Below are 22,987 nucleotides of genomic sequence, written 5' to 3' on the forward strand. Positions count from 1 at the left end.
GTATCCTCCACTGTAAAATGAAGATTAATCACTTGATGGTATTTATTGAGTTTTTACTATGAGTGGAGCATTCATTCATTCAATCATATTTATTGAGCATTTACTGTGTGCAAAGCACTACACTAAGCACTTGGGAGAGTACAATATGACAACAATCAGACACAACGAGCTTACAGTCTAGAGCACTGTACTAATTGCTTGAGAGAGTACAACACAATAGAACTGGCAGATTTGTTCCCTGCCCATAACAAGCTTATAGTCTAGAGGGGATTAAGACTGTGAGCCCCCAGTGGGACAGGGACTGTGTGCAAACTGATTTGCTTGTGTCCACTCCAGCGTTTAGAACAGAGCCTAGTACATAGTGAGCGCTTAACAAATTCCATAAAAAATAAATAAACGTCTGGGCACCTGGAACAAACACACAACGCAGATGAAATTCCCAAGGTTTTTCACATCCAGGAATTGATGCAAAGTCCCTGAGAGCTGCCCTGTGGAGGAAAGTCTAAAGAGCAAACAGTATCATCCCCAGAAGACAGCTTAACTATACACAACTACGCTCCCTTCTCCCATTCCAACCATAATTGTGAGCCCTTTGTGGGATGGAGACTGATTGTATAATAATGATGGTATTTGTTAAACGCTTACTATGTGCCGAGCACTCTTCTAAGCCCTGGATTATAAAAACAAAGTAATCAGGTTGTCCCACATGGGGCTCACAGTCTTAATCCCCATTTTACAGATGAGGTAACTGAGGCCCAGAGAAGTTAAGTGACTTGCCCAATACTAGCCCAGTGCTCAGGCACAGTACTTGAGAAGCAGCATGGTCTAGCGGAAAGAGCGCGGGCCTGGGAAATCAGAGGACCTGGGTTCTAAACCTAGCTCTGCCAAATGTCTGCTGTGGGACCTTGGGCAAATCACTTCATTTCTCTGGGCCTCCACTGCCTCATCTGTAAAATGGGGATTTAGATTGGGAGCCCCAAGTGGTACATGGCTTGTGTCCAAACTAATTAGCTTGTATCTACCTCAGTGCTTAGTTGTAGTGCCTGGAACATAACAAATTCTATTAAAGAAAAGAGTGCTCCACAAATGCCACAGAAATAATAATGATAACAATAATAGTTATTATGGATAATTCCCACCAGGACACTCCCAGAAGCTGACAAGATTCCAGTCCTCCAAGGATGACTTCTCCTTAAGCTGCCAAGGGGCATGGCTAGAGGAAAGAACCACCTGTCTGCTCTGTGACCTTGGGCAAGTCACTTAACTTCTCTGTGCCTCAACTACCTCACCTGCAAAATGGGGATTAAGAGTGTGAGCCCCATGTGGGAATGTGTCCAACCTGATTATCTTGGGTCTACCCCAGCGCTTAGTATAGTGCCTGATACACAATAAGCTCTTTGTCAATTGCATTTATTGAGCACTGTGTGCACAGCACTATGCTAAGTGCTTGGGAGAATACAAGTAACGATAAACAGATACATTCCCTGCCCACAATGAGCTTACAGTCTAGAAGATGAGCTCACAGTCTAGAGGATGAACTTATAGTCTAGAGGGGGGAAGGGTGAGGTGAGTCTTGTCGAGCAACACAAAGTGTGTGTGAGTGTGTGTGTGGTCTGTATATACGTATATATGTATATATGTTTGTACATATTTATTACTCTATTTATTTATTTATTTATTTTACTTGTACATATCTATTCTATTTATTTTATTTTGTTAGTATGTTTGGTTTTGTTCTCTGTCTCCCCGTTTTAGACTGTGAGCCCACTGTTGGGTAGGGACTGTCTCTATATGTTGCCATTTTGTACTTCCCAAGCACTTAGTACAGTGCTCTGCACATAGTAAGCGCTCAATAAATACGATTGATGATGATGACGATGGTCTGATACAACACAACACAGAGACCAGCCTGAGTGGGGCTAAATTACCATTAAAAAAAAAGACCTAACTAAGTGCTCAGTTGTGGCCTAAATGTGGACTTTCTGAGCTGGCCCTCGGGTTTCCCAGAGGGGTAATGACATAAGCGCTTAGTACAGTGCTCTGCACACAGTAAGCGCTCAATAAATACGATTGATGATGATGATATCCCAAACAGAAAGGCTCAGAAAGGCCTCTGAGAGAAGTCCAGCCCACTCCTGTCCAGGCACTCTCTTATTCCATCCTTCCTTCCCCCATCCATGGAATGGGGTCAGGGCAGAAGGATTCCCGCAAGACCTGTTCAGTCCACAGCGTTCCCAAATGACCCGAGCGTCTTTCCCCACCTCTCCCTGTGGCCTGAAAGGAAAGGAGCCTGATGCTCGGCCCCAGAAATGGGACAGCTCTGCCACCTGTCTGGGTTTCCTTGGACAGGTCACTTAACTTCTCTGAGCTTCAGTTACCTCATCTGTAAAATGGGGATGAAGACTGTGAGCCCCCCTGTGGGACAGGGACCGTGTCTAACCTGATTAGCTTGTATCTATCCCAGTGCTTAGAACAGTGCTTGACACATAGTAAGCACTTAGCAAAAAAAAAAAAAAAAAAGAGAGAGCTGCCGTGGATTCATTCATTCATTCAATCGTATTTATTGAGTGCTTACTGTGTGCAGAGCACTGGACTAAGCGCTTGGGAAGTACAAGTTGGCAACATATAGAGATGGTCCCTACCCTACAGCGGGCTCACAGTCTAGAAGGGGGAGGCAGACAACAAAACAAAACATATTAACAAAATAAAATAAATAGAATAGTAAATATGTACAAGATCATGTACAATAGTATACAATATACAAATATACAATAGTGACTTGTGTGCTTGTTGGTATGGGCCTCGGTCCTGGGGGTTGAGGAGTGGTGAAGAGACAGGGTTCCTCTCCCCCTCCCCATCCCCCCAGCCTTACCTCCTTCCCCTCCCCACAGCCCCTGTATTTATGTATATATGTTTGTACATATTTATTACTCTATTTATTTATTTATTTTACTTGTACCTATCTATTCTATTTTATTTTGTTAGTATGTTTGGTTTTGTTCTCTGTCTCCCCCTTCTAGACTGTGAGCCCACTGTTGGGTAGGGACTGTCTCTATATGTTGCCAGCTTGTACTTCCCAAGCACTTAGAACAGTGCTCTGCACACAGTAAGCACTCAATAAATATGATTGAATGAACGTCTCCTTTAATAATAATAATAATAATATTTGTTAAGCGCTTACTATCTGCCAAGCACTGTTCTAAGCGCTGGGGGGATACAAGGTAATCAGGTTGTCCCATGTGGGGCTCACAGTCTTAATCCCCATTTTCCAGATGAGGGAACTGAGGCACAGAGAAGTTGTGACTTGCCCAAAGTCACCCAGCTGACAAGTGGCGGAGCCAAGGATTAGAACCCATGACCTCCGACTCCCAAGCCCGCGCTCTTTCCGTTGAGCCACGCTGCTTCTCTAGGCTGTAAGATCATTGTGGGTGGAGAACATGTCTGTTTATTGTATTGTACTCTCCCAAGTGCTTAGTATAATGCTCAATAATACATAAGCGTTCAATAAATACGACTGAATGAGTGAATGCCGCCTGTCTCTGGCCCCTGCTTGGTGAGCCACCGCTCGCTGGCCTGAGAAGAGGCAGCGGTGAAGGGCTCAATCTTGCTGACAGTAAGACCCACATGCTTAAGAAGATTTTCTCCACCACAAACCAGAATCCGCAGATTTAAACCCCGAGCCCAGACGGCCGCAGGGTTGGAACAAGGCCTTCTGCAGGAGTGAGGCTGGGTTTTCTTCTGTGAGAAATTACCTGCCACTAGAACCTAGCCTGCAGGGATTCCCCACCCCCGGGGGAGGAAGCAGAGGGGGTGTTCTACGAACAAGACAGCCAGAATCATAGTAATTATTGCATTTATTAAGCACTTGCTATGTGCTAAGCACTGGGAGGAGAGACAAGATAATTCTCTCCCAGCTTCAGTCTGTACTTCACTCTGCTGCCCGGATTATCTTTGTACAGAAATGCTCTGGGCATGTCACTCCCCTCCTCAAAAATCTCCAGTGGCTGCCTGTCAACCTACGAATCAAGCAAAAACTCCTAACTCTCGGCTTCAAGGCTGTCCATCACCTTGCCCCCTCCGACCTCACCTCCCTTCTCCCCTTCTCCAGCCCAGCCCGCACCCTCCGCTCCTCTGCCGCCGCTCACCTCCTCACTGGGCCTCGTTCTCACCCGTCCCGCCGTCAACCTCCGGCCCACATCCTTCCCCTAGCCTGGAATGCCCTCCCTCTGCACATCCACCAAACTAGCTCTCTTCCTCCCTTCAAAGCCCTATTGAAAGCTCACCTCCTCCAGGAGGCCTTCCCACACTGAGCCCCCATTTTCCTCTCCTCCTCCCCACCCCCCGGCCCTACCTCCTTCCCCTCCCCAAAGCACTTGCATATATTTATACAGATTTATTACTCTATTTTACTTGTACCTATTTACTATTCTATTTATTTTGTTAATAATGTGCATCTAGCTTTATTTTTATTTATTCTGATGACTTGACACCTGTCCCACATGTTTTGTTTCGTTGTCTGTCTCCCCCTTCAAGACTGTGAGCCCGTTGTTGGGTAGGGACAGTCTATACGTTGCCGACTTGTACTTCCCAAGCGCTTAGTACAGTGCTCTGCGCCCAATAAATATGATTGAATGAAATGAATGAATAATGATCTTGGATACAATCTCCGTCCCTCGTGGAGGCTCACAATCTGAGAATGAGTCAATCAATCAGGGGTATTTAATGAGTGCTTGCTGAGGGCAGATCACTGTGCTAAGTGCTTGGAAAAGTAGGATACAATAATAATAATAATTATGGTATTTGTTAAGTGCTTACTATGTGCCGAGCACTGTTCTAAGCACTAGGGTAGATACAAGGTAATCAGGTTGTCCCACGGGGGGGGCTCACAGTCTTAATCCACATTTTATAGGATGAGGTAACTGAGGCACAGAGAAGTTAAGTGGCTTGCCCAAGGTCACACAGAGACAAGTGACGGAGCTGGGATTAGAACCTACGTCCTCTGACTCCCAAGCCTGCGCTCTTTCCACTAAGCTCTTTCTTTCTGCTTTTCGTTCCTTCTTTCTTTCCGAGTTGGTAGACATGATCCCTGTCTACAAGGAGCTTACAGTCTACAGCACGGGCAACAAGGATCTTATCCCCATTTTAGACCATGCAAGTAGCAGTGTGGTCTAGTGGATAGAGCCAGTGGGAGTCAGAAGGACCTGGGTTCTGATCCTGGCTCCGCCACTTGTTTGCTGTGTGACTTTGGGCAAGTCACTTAACCTCTCTGTGCCTCACTTCCCTCATCTGTACAGTGGGGCTTAAGACTGCGAGCGCCATGTGGGACAGGGACTGGGTTCAACCTGATTATCTTAGAACAGTGCTTGGCAAGTAGTAAGCGCTTTAAAAAACACCATTTTTATTATTAACTTCTCTGTGTCTCAGTTAACTCATAGTTAGAGAAGCAGTGTGGCTCAGGGGAAAGAGCCCGGGCTTTGGAGTCAGAGGTCATGGGTTTAAATCCCGGCTCCGCCAACTGTCAGCTGTGTGACTTTGGGCAAGTCACTTAACTTCTCTGTGCCTCAGTTCCCTCTTCTGTAAAATGGGAATTAAGACTGTGAGCCCCCCGTGGGACAAGCTGATCTCCTTGTAACCTCCCCAGCGCTTAGAACAGTGCTTTGCACATAGTAAGCGCTTAATAAATGCCATTATTATTATTATCTGTAAAATGGGGATTGTTTTTTAATGGGATTTGTTAAAGTGCTTCACATGTGCCAGGCATTGTTCTAAGATAATCAGGTCAGAAACAGTCCCTGTCCCACATGGGGCTAGCAGTCTTAATCCCCATTTTTTCAGATGTTCCATAACAGTCCTGATTTCCGGGAAGAAGGTCTGTCTAGGCCCACAGTTCTGTGGGGAGAGACCACATCAGCCTACTCGGCTCTATCGTACTTTCCCAATCCATCCGTCAATCAGTCAATAATACTGATTGTTTGCTGTCTGCAGAGCACTGTACTAAGTGCTTGGACAGTATAACTGAGCTGATAGACACATTTCCTGCCCAGAAGGAGTTTGCAATCTAGAGGAGGAGCTTACAACGTTTAGTACAGTCTCTGTACATAGTAAAGCACTTCGTAAATGCCAAAGGTTGATTGACTGAGGAGGGCTTGTATGTCTCTAGGACCCATTGTGGAGATCGCATGAACCTAATAATCATCTTTCTTTCTCTTTTTCTTCCTTCCTTCCTTCCTTCCTTCCTTCCTTCCTTCCTTCCTTCCTTCCTTCCTTCCTTCCTTCCTTTTTCTTTCTTTCTTTCTTTCTTTCTTTCCTTCTTTCCTTCTTTCTTTCCTTCTTTCTTTCCTTCTTTCTTTCTTTCTTTCTTTCTTTCTTTCTTTCTTCCTTCCTTCCTTTCTTTCTTTCTTTCCTCCCTCCCTCCCTCCCTTCCTTTCCTCTTTCCTTTTTTCTTTCTTTCTTTCTCTCTCTCTCTCCCTTTTTCTTTCTTTCTTTCTTTCTTTCTTTCTTTCTTTCTTTCTTTCTTTCTTTCTTTCTTTCTTTCTTTCTTTTCCCCTCCCTCCCTCTCTTCGTTTCCTCTTTCCTTTTTTCTTTCTCTCTCTCCCTTTCTCTCTCTCCCTTTCCCTTCCTTCCTTCCTTCCTTCCTTCCTTCCTTCCTTCCTTCCTTCCTTCCTTCCTTTCTTTCTTTTTTCCCTCCCTCCCTCTCTTCCTTTCCTCTTTCCTTTTTTCTTTCTTTCTCTCTCCCTTTCTCTTCCTTCCTTCCTTCCTTCCTTCCTTCCTTCCTTCCTTCCTTCCTTTCTCTCTCTCTTTCTTTCTCTATTTCTTTCTCTCTCTCGTGCTCTCTCTCTCTCTCTCTCTCTCTCTCTCTCTCTCTCTCTCTCTCTCTCTCTCTCTCTCTCTCTCTCTCTCTCCCTTTCTGCCTGTCTGCATCTCTGCTGGTATTTCCCTTGTAAAAAGGATCCTCATAAGACTTATTCACAGACCTGAGGATTAGCTGTCTCTCCTAGCAGAATCTGGGCTCCTTCAGGGGGATGCTAGCTCTGCTGGTGAATGAGAGAAAATAAACCACCAAATAGGATCCCTCTGTCATTCGGCTAATCCCAGAATGAAGCCAATTTGTTTATATTAAGGCCATGGGGAGGACGGAATCCTTTTGCCAGCTGTTCCATCGGGAAAGAAAACAGCCTGCCAGGAAGCTGTTGGCATAACTCATCTTTATAGCTTCAGGTATAAGTGCTTAGTACAGTGCTCTGCACACAGTAAGTGCTCAATAAATATGATTGAATGAATGATTTCTATGGGGCTCCTGGCTTCTGGCTTAGTGCCCAGCATTTCCCAGTAGCAAGAGCAAGGCCTTGGGTGGCAGAGGATGTAGGTTCTAATCCCAGCTCCAACACTGTCTGCTGTGTGACCTTGGACAAATCACTACACTTCTCTGTGCCTCAGTTTCCTTATCTGTAAAATGGGGGCTAAGACTGTGAGCCCCATGTGGGGAGGAGTTGGACTGTGTTCAACCTGATTACTTTGCATCTACCCCAGTGTTTAGAACAGTACTTGGCACATAGTAAGCACTTAACAGATACTATTATTATTATTATTATTATTATTTTTATCCCTGGTAACTGGCAGAATGGATCTGGGAGCAAAGCACTCTCAAGAATCAGCCCCTTGAGGGCAAGAGATAGAGCCTTTTTGCTGTATCACTTTGGAATGAGTCCAGCAACAGGAACAGGAGAAGCAGCGTGGCTCAGTGGAAAGAGCCCGGGCTTTGGAGTCAGAGGTCATGGGTTCAATTCCCGGCTCCACCAATTGTCGGCTGTGTGACTTTGGGCAAGTCACTTCACTTCTCTGGGCCTCAGTTCCCTCATCTGTAAAATGGGGATTAAAACTGTGAGCCCACCCGTGGGACAACCTGATCACCTTGTAACCTCCCCAGCACTTAGAACAGTGCTTTGCACATAGTAAGTACTTAATAGATGCCATTATAAACTGTCCTGTCATGATAGTAATAATTATGGTACTTGTTAAATCCTTACTATGTGCCAAGCACTGTTCTAAGCACTGGGGTAGATACAAGTTAATCAGGTTGAACACAGTTCCGGTCCCACATGGGGTTTACACTCTTAATCCCCATTTTACAGATGTGGGAACTTAGACCCAGAGAAGTTAAGTGATTTGCCCAAGCTCACACAGCATAACTTGTGATATTTGTTTAGCATTTACTAAGTGTCCAGAGTTGTGCTAAGCACTGGGGTAGATACAATATGAGCAGGGACCCAGTTCCTGTCCCACATGGGCTCACAGTCTAAGGGAGAGGGATAATAGGTATTTTACCTCCATTTTATAGATGAGGAAGCTGAGGCCCAGAGAAGTGAAGTGAAGTGTCTTGCCCAAGGTCACAAAACAGTCAAGTGGTAGAGTCAGGATTCGAACCCAGGACCTCGGTCTCCCAAGCCTGTGTCCTTCCACTAGGCCTGGCCACTTCTCAGGATGAAGCACAACAGGTCTTCCATCTAGCGTGTAAGCTCGTTGTGGTCAGGGAATGTGTCCGTTTATTGTTATATTGTATTCTCCCAAGGGCTTAGTACAGTGCTTTGCACACAGCAAGCACTCAATAAATACAGTTGAATGAATGAATGAATGAAGTGGGGCCATACTACCCCAATGGAACATATTAAGCACTTAACAAATACCACAGTTATTATCATTACTATTACTAATAGTATTAGTAATATTATGCATGTGCTTTATGTGTGTCCACAAAATGCCAACAGATGCTCCTTAGAAAGAAGCAACCTACACATGTAAATCTGATCTACACTCACTCACTACCATATCCATAAATTTATTTATAGATGATCTATAATCCCCAGGTTATTATTTTTCACAGACTCATTTTTCCCAGGAAGTTCGTGCTTCTGCTAACTCCAGCTGGGGCCTCAGGAACCAGGAGCTACGATTTTGTGTGTGGTAGTAATAGTATTTATTAAGTGCTTACTGTGTGCAGTGCACTGTACTAAGCGCTGATAGAGAATTCGCCGTGAGAGACAGTCTCTGTCTCTCCAGGAGCTCACAATCTAAGAGGGGACATAGACATAGGGATGCATCATTATTATTCCAGGAAACTGGCAGAATGGATCCAGGAGCAATGGATCCTAAAGGACAGTTTTGTGATTTTCAAAAAAAAATCTCGGCTTCGAGGCTGTCCATCCCCTCGCCCCCTCCTATTTCACCTCCCTTCTGTCCTTCTCCAGCCCAGCCCGCATCCTCCGCTCCTCTGCCGCCGCTAACCTCCTCACTGGGCCTCGTTCTCGCCCGTCTGCCGTCGACCCCCGGCCCACGTCCTTCCCCTGGCCCAGAATGCCCTCCCTCCGCAGAGCCACCAAGCTAGCTCTCTTCCTCCCTTCAAAGCCCCACTGAGAGCTCACCTCCTCCAGGAGGCCTTCCCAGACTGAGCCCCCTTTTTCCTCTCCCCCTCCCCATCCCCCCAGCCCTACCTTCCCCTCCCCACAGCACTTGTATATATGTTTGTACAGATTTATTACTCTATTTATTTTACTTGTACATATTTACTATTCTATTTAGTTTGTTAATGAAGTGCATAGAGCTTTAATTCTATTTGTTCTGACAATTTTGACACCTGTCTCCATGTTTTGTTTTGTTGTCTATCTCCCCCTTCTAGACTGTGAGCCTGTTGTTGGGTAGGGACCGTCTCTATATGTCGCCGGCTTGTACTTACCAAGTGCTTAGTACAGTGCTCTGCACACAGTAAGCGCTCAATAAATACGATTGAATGAATGAATGAATGAGCAGGAAACATCCATGAGAAGGCTTTGGTCAAAGCGAGCCACTCCGTTCTTGATGGCAGTGAGCCGTGCAAGTCCGTCCTAAGCAAATTGATTCACTCGATCATATTTATTGAGCGCTTACTGTGCACAGATCGCTGTACTAAGTGCTTGGGAAGTACAATTCCGCAATAGATAGAGACAATCCCTACCCAACAACGGGTGGACTCCCAGTCTTCAGCTGGGACACAATGCTGCCTGACGCTTTGTTTTACTGTGTCCTTATTGGGAGAGAGAATATGGGAGTTTAAGGCTACATCTCCTACATCTTTAAAGCGGAATTGCAATCGGTCTTCCACCTGCAACTTACCTCCCCTGGCCCCACTGCTTTCGCTCCCACATCTTTTAAAATCCACTTTTAGCATCACCAGGGATAAGGAAGGCTAACTGCCAAAGCACTCCCTGCCACTTAGACCCAACCACCCCGTGACTTGCTCAAACCAACCCTGGGTATTGTGTTTGCTTTTCCAGACGAATCCCCGTCGCGCAGGAGAAAAACATAACAGTCTGTTCCATCTGACCATTTTAAGAGTTCATTTAGACAGCAACAGGCTTGCCTTTTTTTCCATTAGATTTCTGCCCGCCCCCCGCCCCCCACCCCCCACAAGGAAGCCCCGTTTTTTTAAGGCTCAGGTCCAGGCCGTCACACTCACATCTTACTATTCTATTTATTTTGTTAATGTTGTGCATCTAGCTTTACTTCTATTTATTCTGATGACTTGACACCTGTCCACATGTTTTGTTTTGTTGTCTGTCTCCCCCCTCTAGACTGTGAGCCCGTTGTTGGGTAGGGACCGTCTCTATATGTTGCCAACTTGTACTTCCTAAGCGCTTAGTACAGTGCTCTGCACACAGTAAGCGCTCAATAAATACGATTGAATGAATGAACGCTGGGCTTGGGGATATGGATCGGAAATCCCATGCCTCATGGAGCAGACACAAAGGCAGAACTGAGGCGGAAGCAGTGTGGCCTAGTGGATAGATCTCGGGCCTAGGAGTTAGAAGGTCATGGGTTTTATTCCCGGCTCTGCCATTTGTCTGCTGTTTGACCTCGGGCAAGTCACTTCTACTTCTCTGGGCCTCAGTTACCTCGTCTGTAAAACGCGGATTGAGACTGTGAGCCCTATGAGGAACTGGGACTATGTCCAACACTATTTGCCTACCCCAGCGCTTCGTATAGTTCCTGGCAAGTAGTAAGCATTTAACAAATACTGCAATTATTATATTGTGGTATTGGTTAAGCATTTACTATATACCAAGCATTGGGGTAGATACAAGATCATCAGGTCCCACATGGGGCTCTCAGCCTAAGTAGGCGGGAGAACAGGTGTTGAATCCCCAATCTGCAGATGAGGCACGGAGGAAGTGAGGCAACAAGTGGAATTAGAACCCAGGTCCTCTAACTCTCAGGCCCAAGCTATTCTAGGCAGGTCCCATGTCTTCTACTCTCATTCTATGCTCCCTAGGGCCTAGTACAGGACTCTGCATCCAGCAGGTGCTCAATAACTACTGATGATAGGCTTGTATCTCAATTCTGCCACGTGGCCCGCCGCTAAAGCCCACAGAAACAAGAAGCGAGCCCTGGATTCAGAAGGCCAGACTGTTAGGGTGGTGTTTGCCCCTTGCCTGGGCAGAGAGGCCCAGACATCCATGTAATTTCTCCCTCAGGATTTGTGTAAGCAGAAGACTCTAGGCCATAAACTTGTCTCTAGACTGTAAATTTATTGTGGGCAGGGAATGTGTCTGTTTATTATTGTATTGTCCTCTCCCAAGTGCTTAGTACAGTGTTCTGCACAGAGTGAACACTCAATAAATACGATTGACTGACTAGCATGTGGTTCAGAGGTCGTGGGTTCTAATCCGGCTCTGCCACTTATCAGTTGTGTGACCTAGGGCAAGTCACTTCACTTCTCTGTGCCTCAGTTCCCTCATCTGTAAAATGGGGATGAAGACTGTGAGCCCCACGTGGGACAACCTCATTACCTTGTATCTACCCCAGCGCTTAGAACAGAGTTTGGCACATAGTAAATGCTTAACAAATACCATCACCATTATTACTACTATTAAGTGATGGACATACCAAGCACGTTTAACTATTGAGATGCTAAACTAGAAGATTGAGATGCTTCTAGACTGTGAGCCCACTGTTGGGTAGGGACTGTCTCTATATGTTGCCAACTTGTACTTCCCAAGCGCTTAGTACAGTTCTCTGCACACCGTAAGCGCTCAATAAATACGACTGAATGAATGAATGAAGTGAAATAATAATAATAATAATAATAACAACAATGGTATATCTTATCTGCTTACTGTGTGTCAGGCACTATTCTAAGCACTGAAGTAGATACAAGTTAATCTGGTTGGACCCAATCCCTGCCCACATGGGGCTCACAGTCTTAGCCCCCTCTTTTGCATCTGAGGTAACTGAGGCACAGATAAATCAAGTCATCATCATCAATCGTATTTATTGAGCGCTTACTATCAAGTGGCTTGCCCAAGGTCACACAGCAGACAAGAGGCAGAGTTGAAGTTAGAACCCAGGTCCTTCTGACTCCAGGCCCATGCTCTGTCCACTAGGCCATGCTGCTTCCCATCTGTACTGCTGGATACTGAGGAATTTAGTATCCCTCATGATAAAATGGAAAACAGGGTGGAGGGGCCCCCTTCCCCCTTCCGTGTTGCAATTCCCCCCATCTAGACTGTGAGCCCATTGTGGGGTAGGGATTGATTCTATTTGTTGCCGAATTGTACTTTCCAAGCACTTAGTACAGTGCTCTGCACACAGTAAGCGCTCAATAAATACAATTGAATGAATGAATGAACAAGGAGGCAGGCCCATGGCGACTTTTTCCTCCCCACCCACCCCGTGACCTGATCCACTTTCACGGTAGCCCTGGGAATCTCTGATCTGATGAAGACACAGCCTGGGGAGGGCGAGAGGAGGCAGAAGGGGACTTGGTTTGGGACCCGAAAGTTTAAGTCTGAGGGCCTGGTGGGGCCTGTGGGGCCTAAAAGTAGACCAGCTGCTCAAGCTGATAACAGGTAATGGGAAACAGTTCAAAATTCCAATTAACCCAAGAACATCAGGCTGGCTCCGGAAAGGTCTCCTCTCCTAACCCGCAGCTCCTTCCCTTCTCTGAGACCATGTAATTTTTCATTTAGTTACCTCAAGAAATTGTTCGGCCTGTCAGGTTATTAAAACAGGGCCCTCCTTGTGGCCCGAGTTTAATTAAAAAAATGAGACAGGTTGGATGAAGTGCCTCGTGCAAGACAAAGTAGAGAAAACGAAGTGCTCTGCCATCGACTGAAATAAAAAAGAGGTCTGAAAATGGAAGCATTTTGGTTAAGGAAGGATTTGGGAATGACTAAATTTGGAACTGTATTAGAGGGGTTAGGCAGCGCCGTGCTCATGGTAAGGACTCAATCAATACCGCCGATTGATGGCATTTTTCAGAGGCCCTGGAGGAGCATGGGGCAGTCCCCTTCCTGGAGCAGGTAGTATGGTCCAATGGACAGAGCCTAGGACTGTCCCTGAGTCTGGGTATCAGATTAGGTATGGGGTTGGCATGGGACCAATTTTGTCAATTGAAAAGAGGGGTCACGATGCTACTTCACAAGCAATTGGGGGATGGGACAAAAATAGGCAGGGCCACCTTCCTGTTAAATCAGTCAATAGTTTTTCCTGAGTGTCTACGGGGTGCCATATTAGTTTAGTAATCAAAACTAAGTGTTTTGATTAAGCCGTAATGATCCCTTCCCTTGAGGAGTTTATGATCTAGTGGAGAGCCCCTTCCTTGGACAAAGGGGACAGTTTGCTGATCTCAAGAGTTCCTGGGACATGGAGACAAAGAGATGGAAGAGGGAATGTTCCTTTACTAATGGAAGGCACTTTTTATTAATAGTAATAGTAATGATTGTGGTATTTGTTAAGTGCTTACTATGTGCCAGGCACTTACTTGTTGGTGTGGATACAAGCAAATCAGGTCCTTGGCCCACATAATAATAATAATAATAATTTTGGTATTTGTTAAGCGTTTACTGTGTGCAAAGCACTGTTCTAAGTGGTGGAAGATACAAAGTGATCAGGTTGTCCCATGTGGGGCTCACAATCTTAATCCCCATTTTACAGATGAGGTAATTGAGACACAGACAAGTTAAGTGACTTGCCCAAAGTCACACAGCTGACAAGTGGCGGAGCTGGGATTTGAACCCATGACCTCTGACTCCCAAGCTCATGCTCTTTCCACTGAGCCACGCTGGCTCACAGTCTCAATATCCGTTTTACAGATGAGGCAACTGAGGCACAGAGAAGTGAAGTGACTTGCCCAAGGTCACACAGCAGACACGTGGCAGAGCCGGGATTAGAACCCATGACTTTCTGACTCTCTGGCCCATGCTCTGTCCACTTCGCCAACAGATCAAGACAACTCACTTCAGTTTACTCCCCTGGAAATTGGTGGGGTGGAACTCTTTGAGATGGACAGGCCTAAGGTCAAGCAGCAAGCAATTGACGGAGGTGGGATTAGAACCCAGGTCCTCTGACTCTCAGGCCTGGGCTTCTTCCACTAGGCCACACTGCTTCTCTTACTTACTGGCCACCTTGGACTTTGGTACGTACATTTCGCTTCAGATTTTCACACTAGGGCATCGGTAGTAACATTTGATGCGATGCATTGTATTACTTGCACGGAAAGTGCCAAATTAAGAAGCAACACATTGCCTGCCCACAAGGAGCTTCCACTCTAAGGGAAATGCAGACATTAAGATACTAGAGTTATCAAAATAAATGATTGAATGTATAATTTGTCTTGTCTTATGCCCTCGATTCGTTTCCGACCCATAGCGACTCCGTGGACACATCTCTTCCGGAACGCCCCACCTCCATCTGCAATCGTTCCGGTAGTGGATCCAGAGAGTTTTTTTTGGCAAAAATCCAGAAGTGGTTTACCTCCTTCCGTGCAGTCAACTTGAGTCTCCACCCTCGACTCTCTCCCGTGCTGCTGCTGCCCAGCACGGGTGAGTTTTGACTTGCGGCAGATGGCCTTCCACTCGCTAGCCACTGCCCAAGCTAGGAATGGAATGGGTAGGCCTCTGCTTGACTCTCCCTCCCTTAGTCGAGACTGGTAGAGGACTGGAAACAACTCTCCAGGTGTGACCCCGAGAGGGGAAATGTATAATTTGGGAGGCGTAAATGCAGAAGTACTAAGGATGGGGATGAAAAAATTCACACGGGCTAACAGCATGGTTTTGTGAAAAGAGCATGGAACCGGGAGTCAGAGGTCCTCGGTTCTAATCCCGACTCTTCTACTTTCCCGCTGTGTGATTATGGGTGGGTCCCTTCTCTGTGGCCCAGATCCCTCAACTGCTAAATGGGGATTCAATACCTGTTCTCCCTCGTACTTAGACTGTGAGTGCCATGTGGGGTCTAATTATCCTGTATGTACCCCAGGGCTTAGTACAGTGCTTGGCACAGAGTAAGTGCTTACTAAATACCACAATTATCATAAAGGCTAGTGTTGACTGAAGGGATGACCTGGCTCAGGAAGCTGGGCTATTCATTCTTTCATGCAATCATATTTATTGAGCGCTTACTGTGTGCAAAACACTGTACTAAGCACTTGGGAGAGTACAATGAACATACACATTACCTGCCCACAACGGCTTGTTGAAAGATGTGGGATTTTAGAAGGGTTTTGAGTGTGGGAAGATCTTGGATTTGGGGATAAAGGGAGATCCAAGCTGGGGGAAACAGGGTGACTTAGGGATTGGCTACTAATGGTGTTTGCAAATGAACGGGCAAATTGGCCAAGCTCCAGGGAATGCCAGCTATTTTTTCCCATGGGTGGCAGGGGGCGGTGGGAGAAAGGATATTTTCAAGGAGGGAGAGACAATCCCATCTGGACATCAAAACCTCATCTTCTCTCCAGCACATGTGAGGAGGAGGAGGAGGAGGAGGAGGAATTTCCAAGCGCTTAGTACAGTGCTCTCCACTCAGTAAGCACTCAGTAAATACTATTGAATGAATAAATGAATGAGAAGGGCCAAAGGTCACCTGGCACCCTAGAACTTGAAGAAGGAAGGAAGTTGGATTGGCGTGAGAGTCAAGTTGGTCAATATTAAGGAGCAACAAAACGCGCAATGTGTCATTTTAATAAATATGCATTTAGCTTCCCCTCTGGTGTTGCCATCTCCCTTGTCAGCTGGTGTGTTTGCCTGGGTTTTGATGATGTTTTCATGGGCAGAGACCCAAGGTTCATCATTTACTGTCATTGCCTCATAAATCTTTAAAAAGCCGAGTAACTGGCTCAATAAGGGAAGGCGAGACCTCGGTATTCTTCCCCTCCCCAACCCCACTCCTTCCATACTTTCCTCTTTTCTCCTAATATCTGTATTTTATTTTAGTGTCTGTCTCCCCGCTAGATGATTAGCTTCTTGTGGGCAGGGAACTTGTCTGCCAATCCTGACTTGTTCCCTTTATTCATCCCCCTGTCTCAGCCCCACACCACTTATGTACTTGTCTGTCATTTATTTCTATTATTGCCTGCCTCCCCCTCTAGACTGTAAGCTCATTGTGGGCAGGGAATGTGTTATTTATCGTTATATCGTATTCTCCCAAGCACTTAGTACAGTGCTGTGCACCCAGTCAATAAATACAACTGAATGAGGGAATGCCTACTCTCCCAAAGGTTTAGTACAGTGCTCTTCCATTGATTGATTGATTGATTGACTAATCCCTGTCTGATATCCCTTTGGTGACTAATCATACTTTGGGAGGTATTCCTGAGACTCTAAGGAGAGTTTTTGGAAAATTAATTAATTCATTCAATCAATCATATATATTGAGCGCTTACTGTGTTCAGAGCATTGTACTAAGCACTTGGAAAGTACAAGTCGGCAACATGTAGAGATAGTCCCTGCCCAACAACGGGCTCACAGTCTAGAAGGAGGAGACGGACAACAAAACAAAACATGTAGACAGGTGAGACAGACTACAAAACAAAACATGTGCTCTCCTGCATCTAACTGCAACCCAAATGAAGACCTTCACCTGGCAACGTGGTGGGAAAAAATATTTAATGGATTAGCATTTTGAAAATCTTGATTAAATTCCTTTCTTCATTCACACATTCATGTTTTATTAATATTTAGGTGGAGTAGTGGGGAGAAGAGATGGAATAGATTAACTTCATAAGACTAAACCATTTCCAAACTTCATGCCTCCTCTACTCTGTGGAATGGGATCCAGGTCTAAGATGGTACTCTGGGCCTGCTTACTTTGTTCATTCATTCATTCAATCGTATTTATTGAGTGCTTACTGTGTGCAGAGCACTGTACTGAGCGTTTGGAAAGTACAAGTCGGCGACATATAGAGACGGTCCCTACCCAACAACGGGCTCACAGTCTAGAAGGGGGAGACAAACAACAAAACAAAACATGAAGACAGGTGTCAAAATCGTCAGAACAAATAGAATTAAAGCTATATGCACATCATTAACAAATTAATAGAATACTAAATATGTACAAGTAAAATAGAGTAATAAATCTGTATAAATATATATACAAGTGCTGTGGGGAGGGGAAGGAGGTAGGATGGGGAGGAAAAAGGGGGTTCAGTCTGGGAAGGCCTCCTGAAGGAGGTGAGCTCTCAGTAGGGCTTTGAAGGGAGGAAGAGAGCTAGTTTGGCGGATGTGCAGAGGGAGGGCATTCCAGGCCAGGGAGAGGATGTCGGCCGGGGGTCGACGGCGGGACAGGCGAGAACGAGGCCCAGTGAGGAGGTTAGCGGCAGAGGAGTGGAGGGTGAGGGCTGGGCTGAAGAAGAAAATAAGGGAAAATAAGGGAGGTGAGGTAGGAGGGGGTGAGGTGATGGACAGCCTTGAAGCCGAGAGTGAGGAGTTTTTGCTTGATTCGTAGGTTGACAGGCAGCCACTGGAGATTTTTGAGGAGGGCAGTGACATGCCCAGAGCGTTTCTGTACAAAGAGGATCCGGGCAGCAGAGTGAAGTACAGACTGAAGTGGGGAGAGACAGGAGGATGGGAGATCAGAGAGGAGGCTGATGCAATAATCCAGTTGGGATAGGATGAGAGATCAGAAATACTTTGGCCTCAGAGATGAGGACACAGTGTGCTTTTACCAGCATTGCTCTTTGGGATCTCCCGCCAGCAGAATTCTTCTTGTCAGCCCTGCCAACCCTGCAGTTGCTTCAAAATTCCTTTGCCCTGGTTGGGCTGGAAGGGAAAGGCAGTAAGGTGACAAGCTCAGAGCCTCGGGGCTGGTGGTTGAGGGGCATTTTTAGCGGGGAGTGCAGCGCACGGCTAGCAGAATGAGATCAACCTCAAGATCAAATGCTTCGGGGTTCACTCAAGGTCTTGAGTAAGTTTGTCGCAGGCAGGGAATGTGTTTATTATTGTACTCTCCCAGGTGCTTAGCACAGTGCTCTGCACACAGTAAGCACTCGATAAATACAACCGACTGACTGACTGACTTTTGTTTTATTCAGAGCTTGTTAGAGAGTCTCTCCTGATCTCTGGACCCTGGTTTTGGGCATCCATGAAATTGTAAGTTCCTTGAGTGCAGAGATAGCATCTACTTCAGTCTACTTACTCTAGTGCGCTCTCCCACATGCTTATAACAGAACTCTCCACACAGTAAGTGCTTAAAAACCACCACTGATTTGTTGATTGGCTGATTATCCCCCGCCCCTGATCATGCCATGCTAAAATCCATCCTCAGCACTCATGCAAATATCCGCTTATTAATGTTCCTACAGTGGTCTTCCTCTTGGGACCTATTGTATAATGACAATTTGTGCCTCCCCCTTCAGATCGAAGGCTTTTTTAAGAAGGTAAGGATGGTGCATTCTGCTTCTATTGTTTGTTCTTAGTTTCTAGCCCAGGGCTCTGAGCACTGTGGGAGCTCAATAAATAGCGCTAGTGCTTCTGTTATTAAATATAGCTAGGTGTTTCATCCATTCATTAAGTTTCTAGAGTGGGGTAGAAGCAAACAGGGAAACCAAGGTGTTTCCTGATGCAGAGCAACGAGTTAAATGTGCATCTTTTCCAGATAGAGAAGCAGCGTGGCTCAGTGGAAAGAGCCCGGGCTTTGGACTCAGAGGTCAGGGGTTCAAATCCCGGCTCTGCCAATTGTCAGCTGTGTGACTTTGGGCAAGTCACTTTACTTCTCTGTGCCTCAGTTACCTCACCTGTAAAATGGGGATTAAGACTGTGAGCCCCCCGTGGGACAACCTGATCACCTTGTAACCTCCCCAGCTCTTAGAACAGTGCTTTGCACATAGTAAGCACTTAATAAATGCCATTATTATTTTATTTATTTATAGACTCTTTTCTTATGACTAATTATTAGACAGGAAGAATATCTTTCGGGGCTCTTCACCCACTTCGCCCGGCATGTCAGTCAGTCAGTCAATCAAATTTATTGAGCATTTAATGTGTGCAGAGCACTGTACTAAGTATTGGGAGAGTACAATATAATAACATAGACTCATTTCCTGCCCACAAGGGTCTTAAAGTCTAGAGGGGCATAGGCAGGTGATGTATTGCAGTAATGACTCTCATGGGAGTGAGAGTCAGAAGTCCTGGATTCTAAACCTGGTGCTGCCATTTGCCTGCTGTGTGACTTTGGGCAAGTCACTTGACTTCTCTGGGTCCCAGTTTCCCCATCTGCAAAATGAAGGGGGATTAAATACCTGTCCTCTCTCTCTCTTAGACTGTCCACCCCATGTGGGTCAGTTTGTTTTACAATGGCATTTGTTTAGTGCTTACTATGCCAGGCACTGTACTAAGCGCTAGGGTAGATGCCAGTTAATCAGGTTGAACACAGTCCTCGTCCCACATGGGGCTCACAGTCTTAGTCTCCATTTTACAGAAGAGGGAACTGAGGTGCAAAGAAGTGAAGTGACTTTCCCGAGGTTCTGTAGCAGACAAGTTGGGATTAAAACTTAATCTCAGAGAAGCAGCGTGGCTCAGTGGAAAGAGCCCGGGCTTTGGAGTCAGAGGTCACAGGTTCAAATCCCGGCTCCGCCACTTGTCATCTGTGTAACTTTGGGCCAATCACTTCACTTCTCTGGACCTCAGTTCCCTCATATGTAAAATGGGGATTAAGACTGTGAGTCCCCCGTGGGACAACCTGATCACCTTGTAACCTCCCCAGTGCTTAGAACAGTGCTTTGCACATAGTAAGCGCTTAATAAATGCTATTATTATTATTGTTATTATTAAAACCCAGATCCTTCTGACTCCCAGCCCATGCTCTAGCCACTAGGCGATACCGCTTCTCAGTGACACGGTCGGTGACTCTGTAAGACCTGATTATCTTGTATCTGCTCCAGTGCTTTGTGCCATCTTGGCACCTAGTAAGCATTTAACAAATACTAAATTATTATTACCTTTAACCGTATTATTAGTACTATCTCCAACCGTACGAATCCAATCCTTAAAAGAGGGACCCACTCTCTCAGAGAAGCAGCATGGCTTAATGGATAGAGCCCGGGCTTGGGAGTCAGAGGACGTGGGTTCTAATTCCGGTCCCGCCACTTATCAGCTGCGTGACTTTGGGCAAGTCACTTCACTTCTCTGTGCCCTCGGTTACCTCATCTGCAAAATGGGGATTAAGATTGTGAGCCCCACTTGGTAAAACCCTATTACCTTGTATCTACCCCAGAGCTTAGAACAGTGCTTGGCACATAGTAAGCGCTTAGCAAATACCATCATCTTCGTCATCCCAGCCAGGCTCTAACAGCAGTTACTCAGTCAGGCAGCTTCTTCCTGAGCTTGGGAGAGAAGTGACCCCAGGGCAGAGCTGGGCCTATCCAGCCATCTTCCTTTTCCTCCCCACCTCTAAGAAGATTGAATAGTCTCTCCTCTATCTTTGGAAGCGGAATGAGTCTAAGCGGCTTAGGAGATATTACTGAGGGTCATTCTGAATCCTAATGAAGAGATATGCTGTCTGTCGGGAGTTGGCCCCGGCCTGGATGTTGGCATCCAGGTGCTCCTCGGAGCCAGCAGATGTTTTCAATAAGACTTTGCTGATTAAAAAAAAAATTAAAAAAATACAATAACAGTAGGACCACCAACACTTTCACAAACCTGAGCCCTCCGTTTGTACACTCCTTGCTCTAGCCTTCAATTCTACTGCTCCTGTATCACTAGTAATTGTGGTGTTTGTTGAGTGCTTACTATGTGCCAAGCATCATAGGCGCCGGAGTGGTTCTACCAAAAGCAGACTGGACACAATACTTGTTCCATGTGAGGATTACAGTCTAAGTAGGAGGAAGAACAGTTAATCCCCATTTTACAGATGAGGAAACTGAGACACAAATAATAATAATAATGATAATGGAATTTTGTTAAGCGCTTACTATGTGCCAAGCACTGTTCTATGTGCTGGGGTAGATGCAAGGTAATCAGGTTGTCCCAAGTGGGGTTCACACTCTTAATCCCCATTTTACGGATGAGGTAACTGAAGCACAGAGAAATTAAGTGATTTGCCCAAGGTCACACACATGCAAGTGTCAGAGCTGATTAAAACCTACGTCCTCTGACTCCCAAGCCTCTTTCCACGAAGCCATGCTGCTTCCCTAGCCTAGAAGTTAAGTGACTTGCCCAAGGTGACAGCCATGCCAGGTCAGGATTAGAACCTGGGCCTCCCATTCTTGCCATATGACTAGCCTGGACCAGATGGACGAGATGATGCATCTCTCGAGGCTTCATCCACCCTTAGGATTAATAATAATGATGGCATTTGTTAAGCATTTACTATATGCAAAGCACTGTTCTAAGCGCTGGGGAGGATACAAGGTGATCAGGTTGTCCCACTTGGGGCTCACAGTCTTCATCCCCATTTTCCAGATGAGGGAACTGAGGCCCAGAGAAGTTAAGTGACTTGCCCAAAGTCACACAGCTGATAATTGGCAGAGCCGGGATTTGAACCCATGACCTCTGACTCCCAAGCTGGTGCTCTTTCCGTTGAGCCACGCTGCTTCTTAAATCACCTCCCTTCCTGAAAGTAAGGGGCCTCTCAGGGGCTGAGCTTGTTGGTATATTGACATGCCTCTCACCAAGCTATCCCAGAACATGCGGTGCACACAGTAAGCGCTCAATAAATACGACTGAACGAATGAATCTCCTCTCATTCCCTGAATGGCCCAGCCTTTCCAAAGAGCCCCAGAACTGCGTTCCGGGCCTTGACTATTAACCACTATTAAAGAGTTCAGAATTCCTCCCCATTTCTGGCAGAGGATGGTGCTTTGAAGTTGAGATTTTTCTGATCAAAGAGAATCTTCCCTCTGAATAATGGTTCTTCTCAAGAACTCAAAGACTTTGATGACTTTATCTCATTCCCAGAATCTCCCTGGGATTGTCATGCTACTGTTCGGATGGGGAAACTGAGGGAGGACAGGTTCAGGCACGTTCCTAAATTCAGACTATTTAGCTCGAGGCAAAGTTCGGACCCGGACCCAAGCTCCTGTCTTTCATTCACTCATTCATTAATTCAATCGTATTTATTGAGCGCTTACTGTGTGCAGAGCACTGTACTAAGCGCTTGGGAAGTGCAAGTTGGCAACATATAGAGACGGTCCCTACCCAACAGTGGGCTTACAGTCTTCCAGCTCACTGCTCTGTGATTATGGCTATGTTATTGTAATTTTTTTTAAATCACTGTTTCAATCAGCCTCAAATTTCCAGAGCACCTTTGGTTTTTTCAAGGGTTTTTCTAGCGCCTTTCATTTTCATGGCCTCCTAGCACTAGAAGAGACTTCAAGAGGTCATTTGCTTTTTAGACTGTGAGCCCACTGTTGGGTAGGGACCATCTCTATATGTTGCCAACTTGTACTTCCCAAGCACTTAGTACAGTGCTCTGCACACAGTAAGTGCTCAATAAATACGATTGATTGATTGATTTGCTTCGACCTCCGAGCAGATGAATGCCAGAAGCAACTGGTAAATCTTTTCCAACGGTTGTCAGTCAATTGTATTTATTGAGTGCTTACTGTGTGCAGAGCACTGTACTAAGCGCTTGGGAGAATATACTATAACACTATAACAGAAACATTCTCTGACCACAATGAGTTTTTAGTCATGAGGACTGCTGTACACAGTACATTTCTGAGGCTGTACCTGCCCTAGTCTCCTTT

The 22,987-nt window shown here is 45.8% G+C and overlaps 1 protein-coding gene and 1 non-coding gene across 2 annotated transcripts in view; both read right to left on the bottom strand.

Annotated features, from left to right (window-relative positions):
• The window catches only part of KCNB1 (potassium voltage-gated channel subfamily B member 1), a 191,823-nt gene that overhangs the window by 35,052 nt on the left and 133,784 nt on the right, over positions 1 to 22,987 (bottom strand). The gene's annotated exons all lie outside the window — the stretch shown is intronic.
• LOC119931897 lies at positions 14,863 to 15,003 on the bottom strand. Its single transcript, XR_005452200.1, has one exon. It is a non-coding gene; the product is annotated as a small nucleolar RNA SNORA7 (small nucleolar RNA).

Source organism: Tachyglossus aculeatus, chromosome 8 (genome assembly GCF_015852505.1).
Source record: "Tachyglossus aculeatus isolate mTacAcu1 chromosome 8, mTacAcu1.pri, whole genome shotgun sequence".
Classification (NCBI taxonomy): Eukaryota; Metazoa; Chordata; class Mammalia; order Monotremata; family Tachyglossidae; genus Tachyglossus; species Tachyglossus aculeatus.